Raw genomic sequence first — 23,403 nt, forward strand, 5'->3', positions numbered from 1 at the left:
TTCTATAGCATAATGTCCTTTAATGGCCCTTTCTCGTAGTTCCTCAACATTCAAAGCAGGTTCTAGTGTCATATATATCTTTCATAATCTTACTTTCAAAATGAATGTTACAGACTATTGTACTTTAACAAAACTTACTTTAATTCCTCACACCAAGTTGTACTTAAACCTGAAATTTTGCTCAAATGTCACTGATAGTAATGTTTTAGTTCAGTAGTCGATTTCTGTTTCAAAAAATTTTTTTTATAAAATTTTGCAGAACTGTCAATTACCATTATTCTTGATTCGAAAATTCAAATCGTGATTAAAAAGTCGATTAAAACTCGAAATTTGTGAATTTCTTCTGCGAATAAATGTGTCATGAGGTTGAAAGTCTCTTCTATGGTTTTTGCCAGTTTTTCATAAAACTGCGCCTAAACGGGAAGGCGTTTAAGTAATAATATTCTGGCACTAAAAACATATAATCAACTTCGCGACTAGCCGTTATTCGATTATAGTACTGATCTTTGTAACTGCTCTGTTGACCTCAACTGGAAATTATTCGTGAGAACCAATATCTCAAATTGTACTAAATATGGCTAAGATTTTTCAGTAACCAAAATTTTAAGAAACCGTAACAATAATCTATTTTCTAACGAATTCTGTATTTTCTGAAATAACTCTTTGGTTGTCTACTGTGTATTCATCAGACTTGTTCAATATAATGTACAGCTCCAAGAGATCTTTGTAATTTTGAACAACTATTCAATGGTAACTTACAAGAACAATTAACTTTTGTGCTAAACAAAGAACATCTGTATTTCAAATTAAACTGAACGGCTCAATACGTACGTTATTTCAAAGCACAGTATTTCGCTGCTGGAGCGGATGTAACGACTTTTGTCATATTCACTACGCTTACATGTGACACATCTTCCGGAAGACGAAAACCGAATTTCGGAAACCGGTTTTCGCTATCGTGGTTATATGTTAAGGCCTGAAGCGCATTTTCTAGCCCAGTTAAATATGACACCTGGAAAACTGTTCATGCAGATTATGATTTAGTCATCACAATAGCTATTTGTCTATAGTTAGACGAGGTGTAAACAGCTTCAGTCTAATATCTTACTTATCCTTCACTGTACAAAAAGCCACTCCGTCCACATTAGCCGAAATTTTTTAAAAACAGGACGAAAACTGATACCCCACGCATGTTTCAAAACCGGTCGCGTTTACATTGGAGTGAAAACTGATAGCGGATTTGGAAAATCGGCAACCAGAAGCGGATTTATAGAATCGATTTTGAAGTGATTATACGACCACCCAGAAGCGGTACTGGGAAATCGTTTTACGAAATCTGGTTTTGGGAGCCCCATATAAACGGGTCGTTATAAGAAGATTCCATCTGTTTTCTACATTGATCTGATGTGCGCAGTAATTGTGATCTTTTTCTGCACACGACGAACAATCATGGAACGTATATCTGCGATACTGTATTAAGTCTTTGTACTTGGTCAATTCTCGTAGTAGAGCAATATAATGATCTATGTGGTAAAATACTTACTCTCTCTTGTTCTGATGATCGTTGAGAAACGTATGATGCAATATAATCTCTGTAATAAATCCAATTTCTGCTTTCATTCGAGAACATCATAAACCTTCCTTGGATCTGATCAAAATTAATGAATCATTTATGGCACGCAGCTATTTTCATTACCATGTGAGTGAAGTACTTACCTGTGTCTTTCTCTGTGGTAGATAAAAGACTGAAGTATGTACTTTTTGTTACCTTGTCTAGTGTGAATTCCAATATTGAACACTAGTGCAGTGGAGGGGTTATAACCTCCAATTCAATTTCTCTGATTTTTAGTCCGATAGTCACGGTCGTAAAATTATTGAACGTACAGATTCCAATGTATAATTACTTCCAACACCAGGTGAGACGGACCGAACGTTGCACTTTTGCTTTCTGTTCATAAAGTAAGGAGAGACTTACTTTATCAGGAAGAACTGGTGGATGTCTTTAAATCATTCTACCCGATCACGGGGTCCCGGGTTCGATTCCCGGCGGGGTCAGGGATTTTCACTGCCTCGAGATGACTGGGTGTTTGTGTTGTCCTCATCATTTCATCATAATCCAGGAAAGTGGCGAAATTGGACTGAGCAAAGATTGGGTAATTGTACGGGCGCTGATAACCACGCAGTTGAGCGCCCCACAAACCAAACATCATCATCATCATCACATAAATCATTCTATATATGCAGTCCCCCCATGAACCATGGATCTTGCCGTTGGTGGGGAGGCTTGCGTGCCTCAGCGATACAGATAGCCGTACCGTAGGTACAACCACAACGGAGGGGTATCTGCTGAGAGGCCAGACAAACGTGTGGTTCCTGAAGAGGGGCAGCAGCCTTTTCAGTAGTTCCAAGGGCAACAGTCTGGTTGATTGACTGATCTGGCCTTGTAACAATAACCAAAACGGCCTTGCTGTGCTGGTACTGCGAACGGCTGAAAGCAAGAGGAAACTACGGCCGTAATTTTTCCCGAGGGCATGCAGCTTTACTGTATGATTAAATGATGATGGCGTCCTCTTGGGTAAAATATTCCGGAGGTAAAATAGTCCCCCATTCGGATCTCCGGGCGGGGACTACTCAAGAGGACGTCGTTATCAGGAGAAAGAAAACTGGCATTCTACGGATCGGAGCGTGGAATGTCAGATCCCTTAATCGGGCAGGTAGGTTAGAAAATTTAAAAAGGGAAATGGATAGGTTAAAGTTAGATATAGAGGGAATTAGTGAAGTTCGGTGGCAGGAGGAACAAGACTTCTGTCAGGTGACTACAGGGTTATAAACACAAAGTCAGATAGGGGTAATGCAGGAGTAGGTTTAATAATGAACAGGAAAATAGGAATGCGGGTAAGCTACTACAAACAGCATAGTGAACGCATTATTGTGGCCAAGATAGATACGAAGCCCACACCTACTACAGTAGTACAAGTTTATATGCCAACTAGCTCTGCAGATGACGGAGAAATAGAAGAAATGTATGATGAAATAAAAGATATTATTCAGATAGTGAAGGGAGACGAAAATTTAATAGTCATGGGTGACTGGAATTCGAGTGTAGGAAAAGGGAGAGAAGGAAACGTAGTAGGTGAATATGGATTGGGGCTAAGAAATGAAAGAGGAAGCCGCCTGGTAGAATTTTGCACAGAGCACAACTTAATCATAGCTAACACTTGGTTTAAGAATCATGATAGAAGGTTGTATACATGGAAGAACCCTGGAGATACTAAAAGGTATCAGATAGATTATATAATAGTAAGACAGAGATTTAGGAACCAGGTTTTAAATTGTAAGACATTTCCAGGGGCAAATGTGGACTCTGACCACAATCTATTGGTTATGACCTGTAGATTAAAACTGAAGAAACTGCAAAAAGGTGGGAATTTAAGGAGATGGGACCTGGATAAACTGAAAGAACCAGAGGTTGTACAGAGTTTCAGGGACAGCATAAGGGAACAATTGACAGGAATGGGGGAAAGAAATACAGTAGAAGAAGAATGGGTAGCTTTGAGGGATGAAGTAGTGAAGGCAGCAGAGGACCAAGTAGGTAAAAAGACGAGGGCTAGTAGAAATTCTTGGGTAACAGAAGAAATATTGAATTTAATTGATGAAAGGGGAAAATATAAAAATGCAGTAAATGAAGCAGGCAAAAAGGAATACAAACGTCTCAAAAATGAGATCGACAGGAAGTGCAAAATGGCTAAGCAGGGATGGCTAGAGGACAAATGTAAGGATGTAGAGGCTTATCTCACTAGGGGTAAGATAGATACTGCCTACAGGAAAATTAAAGAGACTTTTGTATAAACATCAAGAGCTCAGATGGAAACCCAGTTCTAAGCAAAGAAGGGAAAGAAGAAAGGTGGAAGGAGTATATAGAGGGTCTATACAAGGGCGATGTACTTGAGGACAATATTATGGAAATGGAAGAGGATGTAGATGAAGATGAAATGGGAGATACGATACTGCGTGAAGAGTTTGACAGAGCACTGAAAGACCTAAGTCGAAACAAGGCCCCCGGAGTAGACAACATTCCATTGGAACTACTGACGGCCTTGGGAGAGCCAGTCCTGACAAAACTCTACCATCTGGTGATCAAGATGTATGAAACAGGCGAAATACCCTCAGACTTCAAGAAGAATATAATAATTCCAATCCCAAAGAAAGCAGTTGTTGACAGATGTGAAAATTACCAAATTACCGAACAATCAGTTTAATAAGCCACAGTTGCAAAATACTAACACGAATTCTTTACAGACGAATGGAAAAACTAGTAGAAGTCGATCTCGGGGAAGATCAGTTTGGATTCAATAGAAATACTGGAACCCGTGAGGCAATACTGACCTTACGACTTATTTTAGAAGAAAGATTAAGGAAAGACAAACCTACGTTTCTAGCATTTGTAGACTTAGAGAAAGCTTTTGACAATGTTGACTGGAATACTCTCTTTCAAATTCTGAATGTGGCAGGGGTAAAATACAGGGAGCGAAAAGCTATTTACAATTTGTACAGAAACCAGATGGCAGTTATAACAGTCGAGGGACATGAAAGGGAAGCAGTGGTTGGGAAGGGAGTAAGACAGGGTTGTAGCCTCTCCCCGATGTTACTCAATCTGTATATTGAGCAAGCAGTAAAGGAAACAAAAGAAAAATTCGGAGTAGGTATTAAAATGCATGGAGAAGAAATAAAAACTTTGAGGTTCGCCGATGACATTGTAATTCTGTCAGAGACAGCAAAGGACTTGGAAGAACAGTTGAATGGAATGGACAGTCTCTTGAAAGGAGGATATAAGATGAACATCAACAAAAGCAAAACAAGGATAATGGAATGTAGTCAAATTAAGTCGGGTGATGCTGAGGGAATTAGATTAGGAAATGAGACACTTAAAGTAGTAAAGGAGTTTTGCTATTTGGGGAGCAAAATAACTGATGATGGTCGAAGTAGAGAGGATATAAAATGTATACTGGCAATGGCAAGGAAAGCGTTTCTGAAGAAGAGAAATTTGTTAACATTGAGTATAGATTTAAGTGTCAGGAAGTCATTTCTGAAAGTATTTGTATGGAGTGTAGCCATGTATGGAAGTGAAACATGGACGGTAAATAGTTTGGACAAGAAGAGAATAGAAACTTTCGAAAGGTGCTACAGAAGAATGCTGAAGATTAGATGGGTAGATCACATAACTAATGAGGAGGTATTGAATAGGATTGGGGAGAAGAGAAGTTTGGGCACAACTTGACCAGAAGAAGGGATCGGTTGGTAGGACATGTTCTGAGGCATCAAGGGATCACCAATTTAGTATTGGAGGGCAGCGTGGAGGGTAAAAATCGTAGGGGGAGACCAAGAGATGAATACACTAAGCAGATTCAGAAGGATGTAGGTTGCAGTAGGTACTGGGAGATGAAGAAGCTTGCACAGGATAGAGTAGCATGGAGAGCTGCATCAAACCAGTCTCAGGACTGAAGACCACAACAACTACAACATATGCAGTGTATGACTACACTCTTAAACTTACTTGATAGTGTCTCTGACAGACCAGAATGCACGAACGGTGATACTGCGCTATGGATAATGAAGTAAATTAGCGGCAGGCTTTTAGTGGCTTCAGAGCTCCCTTGACCGAAAGTACTGTAATTTTTACAATACTGTGGTATGGTTATTGATGCACTGTGTGTTCGTACCGGCTCCAAGAGCAACATACCCGACGACACTGAAGATGACGTAATGGCCGTTATAATCATTTGAATTTCCACGATTTACACTGAGGCTTTTGGGCCACTAATTATTAACATTTAGCAAGACGTGTTCACACCACATAGCAAACAATTGTTAAGCACCTGAGTGCTATTGATATCTCACTCGCTGAAAGACATTTTCATAATCACCGTCGAGGAACAAGCTACCTCTTGGAAATGGGTGTGGCACGATTTAACTGCTCACATCAAGGGATCTACGCTTCTTAGTAGTCTCTCAATTGTTGCGAATGAACTCAAGATAATTTGTTATGACACTATTTCATTACATTTGTTTTTAGTACCAGGGTATTACCATAGCGTACACTGAGGTGAAAGTTTATATGCACATGTACTGGAAAACGTATGTGGAAATACGCGTCATTTCAATGTTTCTATTGCACTAATGAAAATTTGACAAATGTCAAAGTGCAACATTCGTTTCCAGGAACGTGACGTAGACTCAGAAATAACTGTTGTCCTCCCTATTACACGTGATATTGAACAAAATGTATAGTTTTTGATTAGTTCTCTTCCTGTCGTATCTGATCGCTCTGTCCCGCTCAAGATTTTGTATTTACATATTTTCCTTTTTAATCTTACTTTATTTCCAGTTGATACATTGTATGTACACTTCAAAGGGTATAAGGTTTAACCGCTTTAATAGCCTCTTTTCTAAAGAGTGCTTTGTTCCAAAACCTCAGACTTGAGGATTCTTTTCTTAATGCTTGGACAATAAGACCAGTAGCACTTTCCTTCTTTTTCACTGCCACTATATTTTGTTAAGAGCTTTTTCACCTATTGATTTCAGAATTATTGAAAGTTAACCATTATGTACTCTGTATTTGCTTGCGGTAACTGGATATATGTAGCATAAACATTTATTTAAAATGCACAGCGGAAGATAATTTCACAGAATGCACGTATTTGTAATGCAAAGCTTCAGGTTTGCGAGATGTAACAGTAATAAAGACGGCTCGCTCTACACTGGTCCATTTCCATAGCTTTGGCAGACTGGATCAGTCCAAAAAGTTTCACGACTGGATTAATAAAAAATAGAAGAAAGTTAAGAGGATTGTTTTAACGCTTAGGTGTTCTAAATAATCTCTCCAGCATGTAACGTACAGAACATTCATAATAACATGTGGAATTGTGAAAAAAGTCCTTCTTTGGGACGTTGTTCAACTCTGGCTTCGCGTTTCTTGAATGTCGATCACGTCGTGACCAAGTCTCGTCACACGTGATGATTTTTTTTGCAGAAAAGAATTTTCTGCGTGTTGCATTTCAATTAAATAGTGGCAGACGACCACGCGTCATTGTTCCTGTTCGGGAGTCAACGCGTGCGGGACAAATTTCACTCACACTTTTCTCTTCTTAAAAATATTCTGGAGAATGATTTGTGCACTTGATATAAAGATGTTCAGTTCGTTGCTCCACTGCGATTTGTGACGCAACAACGTAAAGCACTACGACCGCACGTCCAGTCCCTAACAAGGTCAGCACACAACTGACTGCTCGAATACACACTATTGTCTACAACTGTTAGTTTGAGCTGCTACTGCAGTTGCTGTGCTGACATCGCTTTATACGCCAGAAAAAAAGAAATCAGTCTTGGAACTATCTGGACCGACGGTGTACACAGGCAGTCCGCTTTCAAGTCTTTATAGGAGAAACAAAGCTAATATCTTTTGCCTTAATTTTTCTAAACACAGTGGACTGACAAATCAGCAAGCTGACAATATGAAATGTAAGTAATGAAAAACCTTATTATCCCAGATGTGTCCAGAGACTGATAGTAAAATACAAAAATTTGATAACTGGAAAAATTTTTGTCTGGTATGCATACTTTTAACACTTTTCTTACTTTGTAGTGATATTTAATGGGACATATGTAAAGGTGTATGTCTGCAGATTGAAGTCACGAATGAAAATTTGTACCAAAGCCAGGATACTAAACCAGGTCTGTCGTTTACTAGGCAGATGCGCTAACCACTACGCCACCCCGATGAGGTTCTATTCCAGTGCATTTGAAGGGCCTCTGAAATGCTCTTCGAGTTTAGAGGTAATACCAGCAGTCTGAGGCATGAATAAGAATATAGACAGAGGAGGGAAGCATGCTAGGGTAGTCCGTGCAGTTGCGCAAAGTCATTGTGCCAGGACGGCGTAGTGGTGCCTATTAAGCTGGAGACGTGGGCTCGAATCCCGGCTATGGATCAAATTTTCATTTGTCGCTTCAATCTGCACACGTACATCATAGATGTTTGACACTTCAAAAGGTTTCTGTAACCAAATACACTACTGGCCTACACCAAGAAGAAATGCAGATGATAAACGGCTATCCATTGGACAAATATATTATAGTAGAACTGTCATGTGATTACATTTTCACGCAATTTGGGTGCATAGATCCTGAGAAATTAGCACTCAGAACAACCACCTCCAGACGTAACAACGGCTTTGATACGCCTGGGCATTGAGTCAAACAGAGCTTGGATGGCGTGTGCAGGTACAGCTGCCCATGCAGCTTCAACACGATACCACAGTTCGTCAAGAGTAGTGACTGGCGTATTGTGACGAGCCAGTTGCCCGCCCACCATTGACCAGACGTTTTCAATTGGTGAGAGATCTGGAGAATGTTCTGGCCAGGGCAGCAGTCGAACATTTTCTGTGTCTAGAAAGGCCCGTACAGGACCTGCAACATGCGGTCGTGCATTATCCAGCTGATATGTAGGGTTTCGCAGGAATCGAATGAAGGGTAGAGCCAGGGGTCGTAACACATCTGAAGTGTAGCGTCCACTGTTCAAAGTGCCGTCAATGCGAAAAAGGGGTGACCGAGACGTATAACCAATGGCACCCCATACCATCACGCCGGGTGATACGCCAGTAAGGCGATGACGAATACACGCTTCCAATGTGCATTCACCGCGATGTCACCAAACACGGATGCGACCATCATGATGATGTAAACAGAGCCGGAATCAACTGAAAAAATGACGTTTTGCCATTCGTGCACCCAGGTTCGTTGTCCAGGACACCATCGCAGGTGCTCCTGTCTGTGATGCAGCGTCAAGGGTAACCGGAGCTATGGTCTCCGAGCTGATAGTCCATGCTGCTGCAAACGTCGTCGAACTGTTCGTGCAGATGGTTGTTGTCTTGTAAACGTCCCCATCTGTTGACTCAGGGATCGAGACGTGGCTGCACGGATCGTGCCATGTGGATAAGATGCCTGTCATCTCGACTGCTAGTGATACGAGGCCGTTGGGATCCAGCCCGGCATTCCGTATTACCCTCCTGAACCCACGATTCCATATTCTGCTAACAGTCATTGGATCTCGACCAACGCGAGCAGCAATGTCGTGAGACGATAAACTGCAATCGCGATAGGCTACAATCCGACCTTTATCAAAGTCGGAAACGTGATGGTACGCTTTGCCCTCCTTACACGAGGCCTCACAACAACGTTTCACTAGGGAACGCCGGTCAACTGCTGTTTGTGTATGAGAAATTGGTTGGAAACTTTCCTCGTGTCAGCACGTTGTAGGTGTCGCCACCGGCGCCAACCTTGTGTAAATGCTCTGAAAACTTAATCATTTGGATAGCACAGAATTTTCTTCCTGTCGGTTAAATTTCGCGTCTGTGGCACGTGATCTTCGGGATGCAGCAATTTTAATGGCCAGTAGTGTAGTTTCAGTTGAATTTTAAATGTGGTTTCGCATTCATAAATTTCATAATTTCCTTAAAAGAGTCCCATGTACTCGAATCATAGCCTATATTCATCATTACTTATGGTCTTTCCGAATTTCAGTACACTTTTAACATGTGATGGCACGGGTCGTCTCTTCTCTTTTAGAGAAGTGGCGGTAGATACCATCGGGTAAACTGAAGTTTATGGGAGGTTCGATTTCCGCCAGAGACGGTGATAAGTGTCGGCAGGCAGGCGAGCCCTCCCGGTCAGGCCCCAGGGGGGTAGTCTTCCGTGGAGCTGGAGGCGCACTTAATGCGGCCCCGAGCTATTAGCTGTCCCCGGGCTGCGGCGGCTAATGACGCCAGACAGGCAGGCCCGCTGCACGCGATGCGACGCGACGCGACGCCGACCGGCAGCATAGGGCACCGGTGCCAGCCGCCGTCTGACACGGCGACGCGCCAGGACGCCGACAGCTGCCTGCGAGCGAGCACGCTCTATGGGAGTCGCCAGAGACTCTCCGCTGTGCAGAGTCGCCCTCACATAGAGTGACAAAGAAAAACGACAACTTCTTAAATGTTTCGTGGCAGCCATAGGAGAAAAGGATAGTGAACTTGTGATGTAACGACACCAAAATGCATAATTACACTACAAATTTTTTTAACTTTTTCTTGTCTATACTGAATCTTTAATATCGATATCACCATAATGGATAATGACTTGTAAATAAAGATCGGACTGCTGTGTTGACATCTTTGATCTTAAATATCCAAAAGTTTAGGATCAGATATTGCAAAACTGATATAGCCGAAAACTTCGAAAAAATTATACACCCAGTCCATCCATAAGAAAACCATACCTATCACAAGTCTTCCTACTGTTAATTATGCTCCCATTGCTTAGGGATAAACATAATAAACCAGATACCAATTAAGAGTCGAAGAACATGATTGGGAAGTAGTAGTTGAGAAAGCTGTTTAGCCTATATCCGACGTTATTCAGTCGGTACATTGAGCAAGCAGTAAAGTAAAGGAAAGAAAAATTTGGAGCAGGAATTAAAGTTCAGCGAGAAGAAATAAAAACTTTGAGGTTTCACGATTACATTGTAACTCTGTCAGAGACAACAACGGACTTGAAAGAGCAATGTAAAGGAATGGATAGTATCTTGAAAGAAGGATATAAGATGAACATCAACAGAATCAAAACAAGGATAATAGAAGATAGTTGAATTAAGTCAGGTGATGCTGACTAAATTAGATTAGGAAACGAGGCACTTAAAATATTAGATAAGTTTTGCTGTTTGAGCAGCAGAATAACTGGTGATTGCCGAAAGCAGAGAGCATACAAAATGTAGCGTGACAATTACAAGAAAAGTGTTTCTGAAGAAGAGAAATGCGTTAATATCGAATATAGATATAAGTGTCAGGAAGTCTTTCCTGAAAATATTTGAATGGGTTGTAGCCATGGTTGGAAGTGAAACATGGAAGGTGAACAGTTTGGACAAAAAAGAGAAGCTTTTGAAACGTGGTGCCACAGAAGAATACTGAAGATTAGATAGCTATATGACATAACTAACGAGGAGTTGTTGAATGGAATTGGGGAGAAAAGAAATTTGTGACACAACCTGACTAGAAGAAGGAGTGGGTATGGTACACATTCTAAGACATCAGTGGCTCCCCATCTAGTACTGGAGGCAAGTATGGGGGGGCCAAATTCGTAGATGGAAACGAAGAGATGAATACAGTAAGCAGATTCGGAACGATGTAAGTCGCAGTAGTTATCTGGAGGTGAAGTAGCGTGCACAGGATAAAGTAGCGTGGAGAACTGCATCAAAACAGTCTTTGGATTAAAGACTACTGCAACGATTTCTTTCACGATTAGAGACTTCACATTGCAGGTAAAAAATAATATAAACAAACAGCACTTTCAGAATGAAAATAAATGTGCACACAGCCCTAGACCATTTGTCACACTTACGCAATTATTAAGTATATAACCACCAAATTTATGTAACAGACACAGACAATTGTGCTCTATCTGGTGAATTATTCATTATTATCACATTTATTATATGGAGATACTTGTTAAGCACTCAATATAATCCTTAAATACCGTATGACACGCTCCATTCGTCAATAAGATACTTTTGATACCCAAAAGTAACACACTGTTGCCTACAGGCCAGCCATACAACGGTGTACCACGGGTTGCTGCCCTTTCCGTATGCCAGCAACACAACTGCTGGACCCTACACCAAGCATTATCGCTAAATTTCGAGGAGTAAAGAGGAATTCATACAGCTACAGATTTGTCTGCGCCACACAAAAAATGTTGCAAAATGGGCTAGAAGTTATGTCTCTAACTCTGTGCACAAGGACAAAACAGTTTTTCAATTAAATGAAAAAACATTTCTCTTATTAACATAAGTGATGTGGTATGGAAATTGCCTACTTTTTATGTCACTATTAAACTGAAAAATACCGAACAAGTAATCTGCTTTGTGTTTAACGGTCCTTTTGAAGTTGACGAGAAAATATGAGATTGTGATTCCCTATTGCAATTATCTCATTTTTGTATTAGTATCAGACATTAAGTACAATTGTAAATGATATCTTACCCATTGCTCGTCGACTTTATAGTACAAATAGAAAAAACAAAGATATTTCTGTAGTTCTCTGTAACTTGCCATAAATAACCTAAAAATAGCCCAACATGAAAATCCCAGTTTTATATATGTATCGTTTTGTGTCTTCTCTACCTCATTTTTAAGACCTCAGTATTCTGTCTTCAGCGTACATAACAGTTGTTGTTGTTGTTGTTGTTGTTGTTGTTGTGGTCTTCATTCCTGAGACTGGATTGATGCAGCTCCCAGTAGGTACTGCAGCCTACCTCCTTCTGAATCTGCTTAGTGTATTCATCACTAGGTTTCCCTCTACAATTTTTACCTTCCACGCTGCCCTCCAGTACTAAATTGGTGATCATTTGATGCCTCAGAACATATCCTACCAATCGACCCCTTCTTTTAGTCAAGTTGTGTCACAAATTACTCTTCTCCCCAATTCTATTCAATACCTCCTCATTAGTTATGTGATCTACCCATCTAATCTTCAGCATTCTTCTGTAGCACCACATTTCGAAAGCTTCTATTCTCTTCTTGTCCAAACTATTTGTCGTCCATGTTTCACTTCTATACATAGCTACACTCCACACAAATACTTTCAGAAACGACTTCCTGACACTTAAATCTGTACTCGACGATAACAAATTTCTCTTCTTCAGAAGAGCTTCTACTTCGACCATCATCAGTTATTTTGCTCCCCAAATAGCAAAACTCCTTTACTACTTTAAGTGTCTCATTTCCTAATCTAATTCCCTCAGTATCATCCGAGTTAACTCGACTACATTCCATTATCCTCGTTTTGCTTTTGATGATGTTCATCTTATATCCTCCTTTCAAGACACTGCCCATTCAGTTCAACTGCTCTTCCAAGTCCTTTGCTGCCTCTGACAGAATTACAATGTCATCGGTGAACCTCAAAGTTTTAATTTCTTCTCCATGGATTTTAATTCCTACTCCAAATTTTTCTTTTGTTTTCTTTACTGCTTGCTCAATATACAGATTGAATAACATTGGGGAGAGGCTACAACCCTGTCTCACTCCTTTCCCAACCACTGCTTCCCTTTGATACCCCTCGACTCTTATAACTGCCATCTGGTTTCTGTACAAATTGTAAGTAGCCTTTCGCTCCCTGTATTTTACCCCTGCCACCTTCAGAATTTGAAAGAGAGTATTCCCGTTAACATTGTCAAAAGCTTTCACTAAGTCTACAAAAGCTATAAACGTAGGTTTGTCTTTTCTTAATCTAGCTTCTAAGATAAGTCGTAGGGTCAGAATGGCCTCACGTGTTCCAACATTTCTACGGAATCCCAACTGATCTTCCCCGAGGTCGGCTTCTACCAGTTTTTCCATTCGTCTGTAAAGAATTCGCGTCAGTGCCGTGACTTTATTAAACTGATATATCGGTAATTTTCACATCTGTCAACACCTCCTTTCTTTGGGATTGGAATTATTATATTCTTCTTGAAGTCTGAGGGTATTCGCCTATCTCATACGTTTTGCTCACCAGATGGTAGCCGGCCGGTGTGCCCAAGCGGTTAAAGGCGCTACAATCTGGAACCGCGTGACCGCTACGGTCGCAGGTTCGAATCCTGCCTCGGGCATGGATGTGTGTGATGTCCTTAGGTTAGTTAGGTTTAAGTAGTTCTAAGTTCTAGGGGACTGATGACCTTAGAAGTTAAGTCCCATAGTGCTCAGAGCCATTTGAACCATTTGAACCAGATGGTAGAGTTTAGTCAGGACTGGCTCTCCCAAGGCTGTCAGTAGTTCTAATGGAATCGTGTCAACTCCCTGGGGCTTGTTTCGACTTAGGTCTTTCAGTGCTCTGTCAAACTCGTCACGCATTATCATATCTCCCATTTTATCTTCATCTACATCCTCTTCCATTTCCCTGAAGTACATCCCCCTTGTATAGACACTGTATATACTCCTTCCACCTTTCTGCTTTTCCTTCTTTGCTTAGAACTGGGTTTCCATCTGAGATCTTGGTATTCATGCAAGTGGTTCTCTTTTCTCCAAAGGTCTCTTTAATTTTCCTGTACGCAGTATCTATCTTACCCCTGCTGAGATAAACCTCTACATCCTTACATTTGTCTTCTAGCTATGCCTGCTTAGCCATTTTGCACTTCCTGTCGATCTCATTTTTGAGACGTTTGTATTCCTTTTTGCCTGCTTCATTTACTGCATTTTTATATTTTCTTCTTTCATCAATTAAATTCAATATTTCTTCTGTCACCCAAGGATTTCTACTAGCCCTCGTCTTTTTACCTACTTGATCGCTGCTGCCTTCACTACTTCATCCCTCATAGCTACCCATTCTTCTTCTACTGTCGGTAGAGCACTTGCCCGCGAAAGGCAAAGGTCCCTAGTTCGATTCTCTGTCCGGCACACAGTTTTAATATGCCAGGAAGTTTCATATCAGCGCACACTCCGCTGCAGAGTGAAAATCTCATTCTGGAAACATCCCCCAGGCTGTGGCTAAGCCATATCTCCGCAATATCCTTTTTTTCAGGAGTGCTAGTTCTGCAAGGTTCGCAGGAGAGCTACTGTTAAGTTTGGAAGGTAGGAGACGAGGTACAGGCAGAAGTAAAGCTGTGAGAACGGGGCATGAGTCGTGCTTGGGTAGCTCAGACGGTAGAGCACTTGCCCGCGAATGGCAAAGGTCCCGAGTTCGAGTCTCGGCCCGGCCCACAGTTTTAATCTGCCAGGAAGTTTCAAATACAAAACCTTTTTGACAAATAAAAGCGGAATAGAGACGACAGGTAGTTAATGAGATCAAGGTGAGTAGTGCCCGATGAACTTGGAATCTTTCGAAATATTCAAATAAACATTTTTCTTACGTTAAGTCAGTAAAACCACTCAGTTGTCGTACTAGCACCGAAACAGAGAATCACGTAGAGAAGACCAAAATACGTACTTGAACCTGTTGTCAACCACTGCACAAACGCGGAACGGCAGATGATGCGATAAATAATCGCAGAGTAAAGCAAAACTCAAACCAGTTCAGCAAATCAAAGGTAAATATACATAACGTAATGCCTACACGGTTCTATAAACAGAGCCCGACAAAAAATCGAAGTATCCAGAACGGGAAGAGGAAAAGAATGAAACTTTACGGTCTGAGAGAGTTTGCGATTATTTCAGTGATTAAGAAATGGAGTCAGGTTTACAAAGAAGTTTCTAGTACGAGAGTATTTAGCAATATGACATTGGCCCCGGCCTGGATGCATGCACTGATTCGGTAGGGCAAGGTGTCATAAGGCCTCTGTATCCTCTTCTGATGCAAGCTGGCTCGATACGAGGACTTGAAAAGAATTGACATACATGTTCAATCGGCTACAAGAGTACCTCAACATCATGCAGACAGTTCATAGAGACACGTGACAGGTGGACGAACATTGTCCTGTTGAAAAACGGCTCCACGATACTGTCACTTGAGAGGTAACACACGAAGATGCGTGACGTCCGCGACGTACCGTTGTGCCGCCAGAGTTCCCTCAATCACTACAAGCCATGACCTGTGGCCATACCCTATGGCTTCCCACACCATGACTCCAGGAGAACTGCGCTGTGCCCCTCGATAACACTGGAGGAATGGGACCTCTGCCGAGGCCGTCGCCATACTCACCGACATGGTCACCCGGGGTAGCGCAGAACCGCGATTAGATTCTTTGCTGAACATACTGCGACGTCATCTATCAATAGTCCATGTATCCCCGTCACAGTGTTACTAAAAATGGATCGGACTATGTTACGGTGTTAACGGCTCCCAAAGCATGGGACAGTAATTGCCCATATCGACTGCTGCTAGTTGGCGACCAACGGTACGCAACGAAACAGAACGTTCCATGGAGTCCATTACTTGTTCTTGGATTGCAGATGCATACGTTAATGGGGTTATGATGTGTTTGGTGCACAATGTGGCCATCCACCATTGCTGTGGTCGGACATGATCGATCGGAGCCTTGAAGAAGAGTATGCCTTCCTTCACGTTACTGTGTAGTACAACTTTCGGACACAGCCACATCTGATTGCCTCAAAAATTCGGATATTCCATCACTCGACTGCAGGCTAAAATGGAGACCCACACTCTCTTTTCGAACTCTTTCAGTTGCTGATAACATCCAACATGAGTACTGCCATCTCGGTGTCCTTCACAGTAGTCACTCAACAAATGGTTCAAATGGCTCTGAGCACTGTGGGACTTAACATCTGAGGTCATCAGTCCCCTAGAACCTAGAACTACTTAAACCTAACCAACCGAAGGACATCACACTCATCCATGCCCGAGGCAGGATTCGAACCTGAGACGTGTTGTAGAACTGCGAAGACCTTGCTCTTTAATTGAATTTATTGCCCTTTAGCTTACTCCATACAGCAGACACACATACAATATTGTGATACTTCCGCCTGTGGTGTCCATCGCCGACCCACACCGCCAGGGGTCCAGAAGAAAGGCGGCCGGACCCCACGCAGCGAGCGCCGCGAAGCGGCTGCTGGAGCCATTCTGCAACCACAAAGGGGCTAGCCGAGCCAGATGCCCTCACGTGGCTTAGGAATGGACACGTTGCCAAGAGCCTGGCGGGCAATGAGAAGCGTGCCGCAAATTGATAGACCCTGCAGCCATTAGGAACGTCAAGAACGTACGCGCGAAAGCACGTCAGTCCTTCTGCTCTGGCAGAAGTTGTTTTGCCTGACTTTGAAAGCAGAAATGCACCGAGAATTCCAGTACAACACTGGCACTGGGAGAAGCGTACAGAAAGTGCGAGAAATTCGAACAGGGAGGCGTTTGAAACAAGTCAGCCTTCTTAAAAAGATGTATTCCGCACAGTAATGACGTTCCTTATAAATCACGGACGCCAGCAAACTCTAAGACGAAGCCCAAACATGATTCTATCCTGGCCTCAGGCAGGGATAGCTGTGACAAAGAAGTGTTCTCTGTCTACTTTCACAACAAATTCGGAAAAACATGGGAAGAATGTGCACCAGTGAGAAAGATGCCAATGCCGGGGTCACACACCAGCCCATGCAGGATAAAGAATTTCCACCCTGCACTGTGAGGCGTGGTCATGGAACGGCGGTTAGTCACTGGGTGCCATTGAAAATTTGGTACGCCAATGAAAATGCCGTAAGGAAGAAAATTTCGGAAAATTGTTGAGCTGAGAGATGGAGGAGGATTGGAAATAAAGAGTTGGTGAGACAGCGCGGAAGCAAGAGGACATGGTGGTTCTTCCATACACCAACATCCGCCTTCCGGCAGCTGTGGCCACGTAACCCGCAACGGGCAGACAACGCGGACAGCGTATCCGGGCCATCGCTGCGCTGCCGCGGAACTCCAGGAACGGCAGTCCAGTCCCTCAGCACAGCTCCGAGGTGACGCGCCGTAAATACCCAGCGCCTGTCGCCGTCACTACGACGCGAGAAAATGACTACGTGATTGATGAGGTGATTTCTTTCCCCCTTCTACCCCTTAATAACTCAGTCGTATCCACGTCCAGTCAAATCGGCTCTGATATTTGTATTTTTTTTTTTGATTGTGGAAACGGTATTGAAATAAAAATATTTTTTCATGTTTTAATTATTTAAGCTATCTGTTACGTTCGTATATCAACACTTCAATTCATAACCTTTGGTGTTTGATTTCATTTAATTATTGATGCTACATAATTGTTGGCTCCCAGTGGAACGATCTCACTAACAATTTGCATGCTATGTGGTATCACAAAGGAGACATTCTCGAGTTCACTATAATACACATACATTGATAGAAAATTAGTGTTAGAATATTTGTTTGTCCGCACACTCAGGTTGTAGGTATAACGTACACAATCACCGACCACTAGTTATAGAACGCTTTTGTGCACACCATATTCAGTGATGTGTTGGCCCTAGATACGGATACCAGTGACAATAGTGAATTTGTGCATCACGTAGAAAAGTCTTTGATCCTGTGTTGCTACTAAAGCCGTCATGCAGTTTGGCAACGGATGATAAAGCTACACAAGATCTTGTGAAAAGATTGCTGTACTTCCATGCAGCCCGCTGCACACAATGAGAAGGTGATTTGTGTCCTCATCTTCCCCTCAAGAGCGGAAAGATGTCTCTACGACGGGCAGCCTGTGGAGATGTATACAGAAACAGCCGTGGTTAAATTTAAGTCTGATTGTTGGAGCAACGAGGTGCCCAGACATTGAATTTGTATGATACGGACAAGGGACCGGAGGGTGAATTGTTGCATACTTGCTGACTTTGTGTATTGTTGTTTCCTCCCACTCCCGTTGCCAGTAATCTATCGTGCATCTGTGTAGGACGTATCGGTAATGTAATTGAGATTGCAGTTCGGATGGTATGCCCTGTTACAGCAGCTTCTTTGGCTAAGGCGTCGAAAACCCTAGCACCAGTAACCCCACAGTGTGAATTCAACCGAGGGAAATCCACGGAATGGCCTTCTTCAAGTTGAGTTTCAAACAGGTGTTAACATTTTTAAGCACTGTTAGACCAAATAAAGACTCACTGAGTAGGAAATATAGAGAAGCCGTAATCCACGAGCAGAAGCGAAGTGCTTCTAGTATCACAAGTTCTCCGGTCATGATACTGGCTCTGTTGGTAATTTGAATACCCCAGACGTCTGCAAACATGGTACGTAGTACGCGCTTCCGACGGAGTCACCGGATTTGGAGCCTTTAGTATAAATATATATTGTCTCTCGAACTTAAAAACTGCGTCACAGATTTACTGTTAATGTGAACCTCATGGTGAAAGTTAACGCCAGTTGTTAAGTTCATCTTAGACAATTTCAGTGGGGATGGGACGGCAAAACTGTGTAGTCTAGATGTTCCAGTGATCTCCCTTGAAATACTGTGAGTGTTAAAATACCCTTGGACTACGGGAGGGAGAGTTCTAGTGATCCAGAAGCGTTCAGTTAAGAACTGAATGGTTGGGTTTGAGGCGGTCGATTTCAATTTTGCGCAGAGTTACCCCGGTGTAGATGAATTGAAGGTTCAAGATTTTAAACATGGCTGCAACAGCAACTGTTGAAATTCCTCATGATAAAGGATGACAGCCAAAAACAGATTATTAAGACAGAAAGTTTGAATTAACACAACTTTTAATAATTTTTGATGCGCTTATGTATGTATTCATGGATTTTAATATGCGCGAGTGTCTGGCACATACCATAAGTGCCCTCTCTCGGCAAAACCATCTGCCCTAGTGCTTTCACACTCTTGTCTTGATAGTTCATAGGCGAAGTAATGGTGCTGAACTGTTCGCTTTGACCCTGTGCTCATAGTCATGTTGTACAAATGGAGAAGATGTCTTAATTATTGACGACGCCTTTGGCACAATTGTTTTATTTATCTCCATTGCAGTATGTAATTTTAGTAAGTAACTAAAAGATTTTGTGCCTGTATTACGCTGGTAATTTTACTGTTACTTAAGCTTTTGTGTTTATCACTTCCGATGTAAAGGCTTTTCTAATGAAAGTGTCTTCCTGTTCAGGATTTTTTTACTTCTGATGAAGGTATGTTTATATGTACCGAAACCTCGGTCAAGAATTTTAATAAAATTTTTATCCTGCAACTGTTTTTGGCTGTCATCCTTTATCGTGATGAATTGAAGGTTCATATTCTTTAACCAAGAGTGCGTTTGTAGTAGTGGAGTGAATTGCTTCCAAAAAAGCTGTAGCGGTTCATACTGGTACTTTTAATTCTACGGTGCAGGTCCATAACAACCACTCCCATAACCAATGATTGGACAAACCATTGTACGCTAAAGTGCTCGTGCTGTACTGGCATTCACGCCCATCTAAGACCTGTTATACCTCCAATGACGTTGACAGCCACCTCGGATTTCTTAAATACATATTTTGTGTCTGCCTTTCAGGTCGCTGAAGAGTCCAAGGTATATGACTGCCACCTCTTCGAAGGGAAGTGGCAGGCCGCTGTGACCGAGCGATTCTAGGCACTTCAGTCCGGAACCGCGCTGCTGCTACGATCGCAGGTTCGAATCCTGCCTTGGGCATGGATGTGTGTGATGTCCTTAGGTTAGTTGGGTTTAAGTAGTTCTAAGTCTAGGGGGACTGATGACATCAGATGTTAAGTCCCATAGTGTTCAGAGCCATTTGAACCATTTTGAATGGAAGTGGTAGTGTCTGCTGCTACTACCGTTGTTTATTCACTCTGCTCCTCGGAAACAACGCTGCATTTGACATAGTTGTGAATATGTCTGCATGTACATTTACATCTATACTGTCAAAGCCACATTACGGTATGTGCCGGAGGATACTTTGTGTCCCAGCCTAATTTTTTCTTTTCCTGTTCCAGTCGCGAATGGCTCGCAGGTAGAACAACTGCTGATAAACCTGTTTGTTGCCCCACATCCCACAAATTTTTATCTTCACGTCCTTATCGCACAGTAGGCTGAACATTTCTGTGACGCTTTCGCGATTACTAAGTAAGTCTGTAACGAAATGTGCTGCTCTTCTTTGGATCTGCTCTATTTCCTCCATTTGGTGCAGATCCCAGACTAATGGGCAATATTCAAGTACTGGATGGACGAATGTTTTGTAAAGTACTTCCTTTGTTGATGGACCACATTCCCTGACGACTCTTCTAATGAATTCAGTCTTGCATCTGTTTATCTGCGATTAATTTTATGTGGTCGTTCCACTTCAAATCATTCTACACGCATACTCCTAGATATTTTATGTAAATAACTGCTTCTGCTCTTGCCGTCATGTAATCACACAATAAAAGTTTTTTTGTCTATGTATTCGCAAATTTGTCTATGGTGAGGATCAACTGCCACCCTGGCACCAAACATCGATCCTCTCCAGGTCTTCCTGCATTTCGCTATAGTTTTCTAGCATCATCGACAAAAGCCTCATGGAACTTCCTATGTTATCTACTTTGTCATTTATGTACAGGGTGTCCCAGGAGAATGGCCAATATTCAAGGATATGATAGGAACAACAACTTGAAACATCTAGTAAACATGGGCCTAAAATGTACATCCTAAGAGCTGTGAGCACTTGACGTACTTGGGAGCAAGGCTCCTCTATTGCATCTCTTTGCTTTCCATGTTCTTTAAAGGAAACAGAGTGGCCCAAAAGAGGAAAAATGTGAGCTCTAAAATGCATACCTTAAGCGCTATGTGCACTTGTTCATCTTTGCTACTGTGAAACACGTCGTTTTACTGAACAAGTGGTCATAACTCTTAAGGTATGCATTTAGAGCCGAAGTTTACTAAACAATTTTTTCTTGTTTTAGGCCGTACTACCTCCTCTATGGAGTGTAGCCATGTATGGAAGTGAAACATGGACGGTAAATAGTTTGGACAAGAAGAGAATAGAAGCTTTCGAAATGTGGTGCTACAGAAGAATGCTGAAGATTAGATGGGTAGATCACATAACTAATGAGGAAGTATTGAATAGGATTGGGGAGAAGAGAAGTTTGTGGCACAACTTGACCAGAAGAAGGGATCGGTTGGTAGGACATGTTCTGAGGCATCAAGGGATCACCAATTTAGTATTGGAGGGCAGCGTGGAGGGTAAAAATCGTAGGGGGAGATCAAGAGATGAATACACTAAGCAGATTCAGAAGGATGTAGGTTGCAGTAGGTACTGGGAGATGAAGAAGCTTGCACAGGATAGAGTAGCATGCAAAGCTGCATCAAACCAGTCTCAGGACTGAAGACCACAACGACAACAACAACCTCCTCCCAAAATATGGAGAGCAAAGTGCTTGCAGTAGCAGAGATTTGTTTCACGGTACAGAAGATCAAGAAGTGCTTATAACTCTTAAGGTGCATGTTTTAGAGACCATTGAAGCGTATTGACTGTATTCGGTCAAAAAGTACGCCAATGTGGAAGTGAGTTGCAACAGAGCCAGCTACAGGCAGGCAAGATTCTTATGCATTGTAAAGCAAAATTTGGCCAGCAGGTGTTGCGGAACACAGCCAGATGGTCGCCGTATAGTAACAGCCGATGTTGTAGTAGGCTAGTGAAAGGACGGAAACCTTTCCTCACTTGCCACCACAGAAGTGTTGAGAGTACGTGCCTTAAGCCCTGTATCACAGCTGACACCACAAGCCTGTGACACCCGGAGCGACATCCTGTAATGCAGTGTGGCGTCCGCTGTTCGACCATGGGAAAGGGCAGCCTGCCCTGAGTCAAAGAAGCAGTCGCCCACTCACTGGAGGGAAGGCATGGCCGCCTCTGTGGTATTGTCAGCTGCGCTGCTGTGCTGTCATCACAGTCGCAGCCGGAGACGTAGCTGACAGAGGCTCATGAATGATGACATGCTAGGCCCCGCTCTTTGCGCTGTCAGCAATGTTGGACATCTACCGTTTCGCATGAGAGGCAACTGGACACCTCCATCAAACTGTTCCTAATGCATTACGGCCGAGAGATGGAATAAAGAAGTTAATTAAACTAAATCTATTGTTGTCCTGACGTCTCATTTGACTCTTCACTGGTGGCAATCCATGAGTCATCTAACACCAGGTTTACTACTCTTTTTGCGGAATGGTCGTTCCTGCCACATCCCTGAATGCTAAAAATGGTGAAATGTGTGTGAAATCTTATGGGACTTAACTGCTAAGGTCATCAGTCCCTAAGCTTACACACTCCTTAAGGTAAATTATACTAAGGACAAGCACACACAGCCATGCCCGAGGGAGGACTCGAACCTTCGCCGGGACCAGCCGCACAGCCCATGACTGCAGCGCCTCAGACCGCTCAGCTAATCCTCTGCGGCCCCTGAATGCTGAACGTTCCTCGTGGGCTCTGTGTGTATAGTATAACACTACCCTGGGGCACATCCGAAGTTAGTTTTACGTCTGAAGATTTCTCTCTATTGAGACTGACAAGCTGTGTTCTGTTTGCTATAATATTTTCACTCCAAGCACACAGTTGGGCTATGTATTTTGTTCATTCGACGGCAGTGCGGAGCTATATCAAACACCTTGCGGAAGTCATCGAGCCCACACTCAACCTGGACACCTGTACCTAACGCTTTCTGGGTCTCGTGGACGAACAGAGGGGGCTGAATTTCACACGATCGTTGTTTTCGGAACCCGAGTTGATTTGTGTAGATGTGATTTTCAGTTCCCACAAATGTCAGAATAAGCGAGAGTAAAACATGTTCCAAAACTGTACAACAGGCTGACGTCAGAGACATAGACCTATAGTTTTGAGCTTTCTTCCAATCGATAGGAACGCTTCGCTCCCCCAGTGACTGCCGCCAGGAGAGAGGCAAGTTCTTTCATGTTGTCTGTGTAGAACAGAACTGGTATTTCGTCAGACCCAGTGGACTTTCCCATGTAGAGCTATT

The sequence above is a fragment of the Schistocerca cancellata genome, chromosome 2 (genome assembly GCF_023864275.1).
Source record: "Schistocerca cancellata isolate TAMUIC-IGC-003103 chromosome 2, iqSchCanc2.1, whole genome shotgun sequence".
NCBI classification, from domain to species: Eukaryota; Metazoa; Arthropoda; class Insecta; order Orthoptera; family Acrididae; genus Schistocerca; species Schistocerca cancellata.